Source organism: Trichosurus vulpecula, chromosome 7 (genome assembly GCF_011100635.1).
Source record: "Trichosurus vulpecula isolate mTriVul1 chromosome 7, mTriVul1.pri, whole genome shotgun sequence".
In the NCBI taxonomy this organism is placed as follows: domain Eukaryota; kingdom Metazoa; phylum Chordata; class Mammalia; order Diprotodontia; family Phalangeridae; genus Trichosurus; species Trichosurus vulpecula.
Window position 1 is genome coordinate 127,619,261 of NC_050579.1, and position 8,931 is coordinate 127,628,191.

Genomic DNA, 8,931 nt, shown 5'->3' on the forward strand with positions numbered 1-8,931 from the left:
CAGGAGTTAAAATCTGTCCCTGTAGCTCTAAGAGTGGGTGAAGATTAGCGGTGGAGCACACAAAGGGCACCCAATCTAAGCTTGTTGATCAATCTTTGGATCAAACAAGGCAGGTTCCCAAAGAGAAATTTTATTAAACACAAAAGTGAATTGGTCAAAAGTGCAGGCCCCAGTGAGAAAACTCCTCTCTTGATCATCGGTATATGTCATGCCAATCCACACTTGAATTCTGGGCTCTAACAGTTAAACGTCAATCATAATCTGTATAGAGATCTGGCACTGTGAAACAAGAGGACCAAATATACCTCTACACAGAAAAAAAATAAACAAAACTAAATTAACCTAAACTAATTATAGTCTATTACTAATGGCAATCGAAAAATCCTTTTTACTGAGCAACAAGACCACATTGCTAAAGGCTCTCCATCCAAGTCCTCAGATAAAACAATTTAAAGAAATGTTACAGGTTAAATGATATATATTGAAGAAAATGTTTTACATTTAACACCACATTCTACATTGGATTTCAACCAAGTTTCTACTCTCTACAGACTTGAGAGGATACTTTCCTTTGTTGGGGGTCAAAAAAACCAGAATAAGTGGAAAGGTATTCTGAAGATTTTCACTGTTTTCCCTGAGGAGTAACTCACTTTGACTGGAAAGGCTCACAAATGCTCCATGAATATTGGACATCCAAGCTTTGATTCTGTGCTCGCTTTGGTGAATACATCTGCTCACACTTCATCAGGATTGCCCAGGGATCCCAGTAAAATGATAATTATGTTGTGGGCTGGGGAGAAATGGACATAAATAAGCTACTTAATTCCATTTCTTCTAACTTTCTCTCTTTATTTCCATATGTTCCAATCACATGGCACCAGACCTGTCTCCTCAATCAGGCCATTTCTCTGAACTAGACAGCCTAATATATGGAAAGCCGTATTTCTTGGGGCCCAGAGGCCTTGATTTTGCTCACGTGTGTTATTTTCTTCTGTAGATCCTTTGTACATATGGAAAACAATTAGAAGCTGCTGCCCCCACCAGTTCTCTGAAAATAAGACTCATCCCACGGGGCTCATTTGAAGTGAAAGCTTTTGATGAATAGATGAACTTAAATAAAAAAGGGATTACAAAAGAGTAAACCAACTCCCTTCTCTTTCTTAATGTAACTGACATCTCCTGAAGAGATGATGGACAGAGTCCTGCTTTCAAAACAAAAATCCTAACCTAGAAGAAGATGATGGGTCAGATCTGGCCAAGTTTAGAAACCACTGAACTGCTGGAACATAAAGAAGTTCAAGTTTGCTTGCCCTAGGCAGAAGGTAAAATCAAATGGTTGATGGGAAAATAAAATCCAATAAGAAAGCTTATTGAAATTTGGAATTTGTCTCTTTTTCCCCATAGCAGCTGTCTCCAACAAATTCACACTTATCTAAATGGAAACAAAATAAAAGTGAATGACCACATTTCTCATGAAATGCATAGTTTATATACTGGAGAAGGCAATCACTAGTCAAAATAGAGTTGGCTAAACTCAAAACATATGAAAAAAGCTGACTAGAGACCCAAGAAATTCAAAACAGGGACAAGTTAACCAATCTCTGTTCCTGACACATGACATGGCTGATTTCTCTTTTCTAATTGACATTTTTGGTTAGGTCCAGGTTATGGGCAATGGAGGGCCTCACTAGAGTTGTAACTATAACATAGCCTCCTCACTCTAGAGGAAAGAGTTAGTAGCTAGACTTAAAGAAGAGGTACTTTTTTTCCCCTGACCATACTGGAGCAGCTAAATCCAGAAATTAATTCATTAGGAGCTCAAATGTCCCAATGATGAGATTGGTGAGGGAAGAGGTATTTAGTCTAGAACTGTGACTCCAACCATATAGGAAATTCTCAATATAGTTACTCCCTCTGTGGATGCAGATTAGAAACTCCTCTCTACTTTCTGTCTTGGAGAATTTTCCTGGGTGAAAGGTTAACTTACTTGCTCATAGTTAGACAGTATATGTGGAAGGTAGGCACTGAAACAGTTTTTTGGTCTCCAAGACTGGTCCTGTATCTACTCTATGATGCTGCCTCTTGAAGAGAGATAGTACTTGGAGTTTCTAGAGTGCTTTATGTTTTTAAAAACATGTTGATATTCATTATCTTATTTGAACTCTCCAACAAATCTGTAAGGCAGGCAAGCACAGATATTTTCAATTCACAAAAACAGAGAAATCTAAATGATTCCTCAAGGTCACACAACTAGTTAATAATGGACCAGAAACTAGAACCCAGGATTCTTGACTCCCAGTCCAGTATTTTTTCCACTACTCTGCAGGTGGCTATCAGTCCTTAGTGACAAGAATTAGGAGACAATTTGCTCAGTTCTCTGATAAGTCACTTTATAAATGAGTTCTCTCCACTTTTGAAAGGAACTTTGTCCAAGGAACAAAAAGCAAAGGAATACTAGGATCCTTTGTCTAGGATCAACGTTTCTCTAAGAGACCATCTGGTCCTTGTGATGGCTGTTATCTGCAAGGATTGCCCTGGGGATACAAATTATAGCCTTTAACTAAAGGCATTTAGACACTTTCTATTATGTGCCTTTGCTTGCTTTCAGAAGAGCATCCTGACATTTCAGTCAATTACCACGCCATTAACAAATATTGACCAAACACCTACTATGTGCCAAGCACGGTGCTAAGTGCTGAGGGAAATTTAGAAGTACCCTCATTCTCTCCCTCAACTGAGGCTATTAGATTGATGATATACAGAATATTATTAGCACAGCTCAAGTGACTCAAGGTGTACTTTTAACCATAGATGTCAACTTTAACTCTGAAGTGTTTTGCTCTCAAGAGGCATAGTGGATAGAAAGCCTTGGTTTGAGTCATATGACCCTAAGCAGATCATTTAACTTACATGAGCTTTCTCATAAAGGGAATAATACATATCTAGTGCCTATGGTTTTTATGGGGTTAAAGTATATTAATATATCATTAAAAATTTTTGCAAACTTTAAGGTGCTGCAAAAATGTCAGCTATTATCATAGTTTAGAGTAGCATGTAGTCTGTTATAATATATTAATATGTAGTATGTTAGCTCTTTGAGGAATGGCACTATATGATGTTTTTCTTTGTTTCCTCAACACCCAGCATAAAAATTGGCACATATTATTTAACAAATGCTTAATAAAATTTACTATTATGAAATCTGTTTCTCCCTTCAGCTCACTTTAGCTCAACTCTTACCATACATGTTGCATTTTTATAATGGCCTTTTGTAGTTTTCAGCAAGGAAAGGAAAGAAGCAAACTTTTATAAAGCACCTGCTATGTGTCAGGCACTAAGCTGATTGCTTTACAAATATTATCTCATTTAATCTTTAAAATAGCTATGAGAGGTAGGTACTATTATTATCCCAATTTTATAATTTTAGAAACTGAGGCAGACAGAAGTTAAATGACTTGTTAAGGGCACCAGCTTGTACGTGTCTGAAGAAAGATTTGAACTTGGGTCTTCCTGACTCCAAGCCTAGTATTCTATCCATTGCATTACCTTGCTGTCTCTCTAGAAAAAAAAATGAAACAAAGTATATTAAAACATAGCTTAAGTCAATTTAATACTCAGACAGCCTTTTCTAAGAAGGAAGCATCTAAATAATTTTTTATAATGTCATCATTTCATAGCTGCACAGGACTTTAAAAAGTCAAATCCCTTATTTTATAAAGGAGAAGACTGAGCTCTAGAGATGAAATTTTATGCCCAAGCTTACACAACTAATCAACAGTACCAGAATTAAAATCCAGGGGCTCTGACTCTAGATCCAGTGTTCTTTTCACTATCTTATGACAGCAAGGCTGGAGCAGGAAGTTTTGACATCAGTAGTATACAAACACAATACATGCATGCATGCATATATACTTACATACATGTGCATGTGTATAATATACATGCATGCATATACATTCACACATATGTGCATTATACAATGCATGTGTAGATACATATGTGTGCACATATACATAATATATGCACATATACATGCATGCGTACATACATACAGAATAAGGTTTTTAACTTAAATATAAAAGTATACCTTGATTACCAATTTAGCCAACTGAGTGAGAAAAATCTAGAAATAGGAAAAAAAAGGAAACTTCTAAATCCAAATAAACATATGACTTCAAAAATTAACAGCTAATGTAGAATCTACCAGCTGCTCTCAAGCCTTCAGACATGGTACAGTTTCTTTTCTGTTATTTACTCATCCTCTGGGGACTAGACACTTGTTTTCTGGCAAGATCTGCCCTACCTTTTGTCCTTCTACCATCTTGGGGCCCCACACATCAATTGTGAGAAGGCCTAATGCTGCCTATAACAAACTCCCTTATATTCTTCTAAAGAAATAATTTCCCTCAGTTCATTCCTCTATGTTTGCCACTGTTCTTTTCCTCCCACATTACACAATGGGCACTTCTCTGTAATTTTTTTTTACATTTCTGCTTCTTGGAATCCTTATCTCCCCTTGAGGCTGAGGTGCTGATCCCCAATTATTAGTGTATCTCTCACCTCCAGACCCTAAAACTACTTTAAAAAAAATTGTGTGTATGTGTGCATACATATATACACACACATACATACATATACACACATGTATGTGTATATATATGTATATGTATGTATGTATGTATGTATGTATGCTTCTTGTATTCACTTATCTGGGTACATGTCATTACCCCTCTCCCCGGCCCCCAGTAGAATGAATGCTTCTTGAGGACAGGATTGACTGTTTACTTTTGTCTTTGTATCTTCTCAGTATTAGGGTAGCTGGAGGGAATAGATATATATAGAGAGAGGGCACAGGGTAAGTTGAATATTAAGGGATGATACCTAAAAAATAAAATTAAAGGGTGACAGAAGAATGTACTAGGAGAAAAAGAAAGAGAGAAGTAGAATGGGGTAAGTTATCTCACATAAAAGAGGCAAGCAAAAGCTTTTACAGTGGAGGGGAAGAGGGGTAATATGAGAGGGAATGAGTGAACCTTACTGTCATCGAATTTGGCTTAAATAGAGAATAACATACACAGTCAATTGGATATGGAAATCTATCTTACCCTACAGGAAAGTAGAGTGGAAGGGGATAAGAGAGGGGAGCATGATAAAAGGAGGGCAAAAAGGAGGAGAGGATAATCAAAAGCACACACATTTGAAGAGAGACAGGGTCAAAGGAAAAAATGGAATAAATGGGGGGCAGGATAGGATGGAGGGCAATATAGTTAATCTTTCACAACATGACTGTTATGTAAATGTTTTGCATGACTACACATGTATAACTTATATTGAATTGCTTGCCTTCTCAATGAGGGTGGGTGGGGAGGAAGAAAGGGAAAGAATTTGGAAGTTTTAAAATTTCGACGTTTTAAAAACAAATGTTAAAAATTGCTTTACATGCAACTGGGAAATAAGATATACAGTCAATGGGGTATAGAAACCTATCTTGCCCTATGGAAAATAGAAAGGAAGGGTATAAGACAAGGAGGTGGGGGGGCGGTGATAGAAGGGAGGGCAGATTGCAGGAAGGGGTAATCAGAATGCATGCCATCTTGGGGTGGGGGAGGGGAGAGATAGGGAGGAAATTTGGAACTCAAAATCTTGTGAAAGTGAATGATGAAAACTAAAAATTAAGTAATGAATAAGCAAAAATAGCCATTTAAAGTAAATTTTTAAGCAAATTAAATAAATTTTTAAGTAAAAAAAAAATAAAATTTCTGGGAAGAACCAGACACTCAGAGGAAAGGGCCACAAGGGTAGAGTGATCTTCCAGGGTGAAGAACTACAGGGACAGAGCTCCAGGGTAAAAACATTGTGATGGCAGAAAAAGTCCAGAAAGTCAGGGGCCCCAAAAATAATGAAGACATGGCTGGCCTGGTTGCTTTCCTTAAAATGCAGGTTTCAAGGTTTTAAGCACAGGGAGCTCCCAGCCTAGCTACCTGTTAGATGAAAAGCATATGCATTCAATAAGAGGTCAGTTCTCTCTGAAGGACTCACCATGACTCCTGGGGCTTCTGAATTTCTTCATTGGATTTTTCAGGTTGATAAACCTCATCTCCTCTTCTGAGTTGCTTACTACATTAGTTCATGCCATATTTTTTAAATATTAGCACAGAGAAATCCTACTTATAAATGACATATATAGTTAACCACTGACAGATTCAGTAACACAAAGATGTCCTTTGGAACATGGAGCTGTAGATACAATTCTTAGGTCCTTGATCTGACTGCCTGTGCCTCTTTCTTGCTTTCATTTGCAGCTGTGATCTCTAGTTTAGTTGCTATGATGAATGTCACATTCATATATTTCCCACTTAAATGCCTCCAAAGCCTTTTCTATGGTAATCATTAATGAATATTTTCACTAAAATTATTAGGGCTTCTGAATGGCTTCCACACCCCCAGCATGTACCTAGACCATTAAAGTTGTCATTGGTAGCATTTTTGTCAGATGTTTGATTGATAAAGCTTCAGAAAAGCTCTGGGAATCAGACTCAAACCCCTCATTTTACACAGAGAGGGGCTCAGAGACGTTGAAAGTGACTTTCCTGCTATGGGTACATCAGCTATCCCAAGAGCTCCAGGAGCACTAAACAGTAAGTTCTTGGGAGTTCTTTGATCTCTAGCTCAGTTCTTGCTGTATTACATTGCATGGCCCAATAGATTAGCACCCTGGGCATGCCCCCCTCATTTCCTCTCCACTTCAGAACAGTGTTTGTTTCATAGTCATGGCACAAATGAGCAACAGAGCTGAGAGGAGAATTTTCAGCTTCTAAATTTCTAGGTTACGATCTAGACACTAGGAAAACAGGCATTTTCTTTTTCTAAGTCCAGTCTCTCCTGCGACTGTTCCAATGTCTCATGGCCTGGTGGAGGACCTTGAATTCTTGGAAGAAAGGCCAACACAGAATAAGCTCTTGAAGTCCCTGCTAAGCCGAAAAGATCCATCAATAGATAACGTCCTTTATGAAAAAGCCTTATGAAGTACAGGGAAGCTTATCGTGTGCATGCTAACCACCAGGTGATGATTTTGTGATTGATCAAAGCAACTAAGGAAACTGTCTTAATGTCTTAGTAAAGGTGTGAAGGAACTGCATTCTGCATTGGTGGAAGAGGTGTCCAAACTGGAGAGGTCACAGAATTTTTTTTAGGTACTGAAGAAGTGACTTCAGATTGATCTGGTTCTGATATGACTTCCCAAACCTATAAAGGAATTATAGGAGGAAAGAGATTGTCCTGGTGTCTCTAGAGGTACAATGGAAAGGGCATTAAACTTAAAACCAAAAACTTAGGATTGAATATTAGATCCATTCCTACCTGTGTGACGTTGGCCAAGTCACATCACCTCTCTAGGCCTCAGCCTCTATGATTTGCATGGAACAAAAAGGGCATTTGATAGGGAGGGACAATGAATGTTGAGAATATTTATTTAATGCAGCTTTACCTAGGTCCTATGGAGATTTTTAGTTAAAGACTTCTGTGATTTGTTTTCTGCAAGCAGTGGATGGTAGGAATTAAAAGGAATTTTCTGAATAGAATTCAGACAAATGAGATGCAAATGCTGAAATGGAGACAAAATATTTTTTAAAAAAGTTGTTTAAAGCCCATGAACTTTATTAGATAGCTAACTAGGTATGGAGTCAGTGCTGGAGCAGCTGTGGTGCTTCAACAGCATGGTGATCCACACCAGGGATTTCCATGCCACTGATGAATACAAGCCTCGGGATGCCACCATCAATCTCTCACTGATCTTGGCCACAGCCCAGATGTAAGCCTACCAGGACCTAGCAGAAGATGCCACTGCATATAGAAAAAAGCTGGGGGGGTTGGGGATCCGAGGACCAACAGATCCAGAATGCCAATGACAAGCTTTTTGTGTTATTTGAGGCTGAGATTCTGAAGAAAATTCCAGGTGGGGTCTCCACAGAAGTCGATGCCAGGCTGTGCTTTGACAAGGAAGAAATGGTCCAAAGGGCCCTGCACCTCACTGACCTCTACAAAGAAGCCAGCATCAGCAAAGAGCACATTCTCATCAAGCTGACCTCCACCTGGGAAGGAATTCAGGCTGGAGAGATCCTGGAGGAGCAGCACAGAGTCTACTGCAATGTGACTCTATTGTTCTCCATTGCTCAGGCTGCGGCCAGCTCCAAGACCGGCGTGACCCTCATCTCCCTGTTTGTTGGGCTCACTTTGGACTGGCATGTGACAAACACAGACAAAAGTCCTGTGAGCCCCAGGAGGACCCAGGCATTAAGTTTGGCTACAACATGATTGTGATGGGCGAGTCCTTCTGCAACATGGGTGAAATTAAGGCCCTGATGGGCAATGACCATCTGACTGTCTCCCCCAAGCTTCTGGGGGAGCTGCTCAAAGAAAACACCAAGCTCACTTATGTGCTCAGTGTCCAAGAAGCCCAGGCCAGCAGCCTAGAGAAGGTTCACCTGGATGAGAAGGCCTTCCGCTGATGGTACAACCAGAACCAGATGGCTGTGGAGAAGCTGTCTGATGGTATCTGCAAGTTTGCCACTGACACTGTGAAGCTGGAGAAGATGCTACAGGAAAGGATGGTCGATGCTGAGAAGCGGAGCTAAGGGCACAGGTACCAAGGGACAGACAGATGACGGATGATGGGCCACAATCTGGGAGTCTGGGCTGAGCTGGCTGAGCCGCCGGTGTCCATGGGGTGGATGCAGCTTTCTGCAATGAGGCTCAGCTAGAGTTTATTCCAATTCCTACGTCAGTCTGCCTAATGCACTAAAATGATTACTTAAAAAAATAAAATAAAAAGAATTGACAAAGATGCAGACCTGAAAGAAAGAAGCCACACTCCTGCTGAAGACCAAATGATGACACCAGAGAATAGCAGTAGAGATGCCTTGCCAAGATAGA

General features: G+C 39.5%; 1 pseudogene; it reads left to right on the top strand.

The window, feature by feature from the left end:
• The first annotated feature begins 7,676 nt into the window (after nt 1-7,676).
• On the top strand, nt 7,677-8,633 carry LOC118857629 (annotated as a pseudogene).
• Nucleotides 8,634-8,931: the final 298 nt, after the last annotated feature.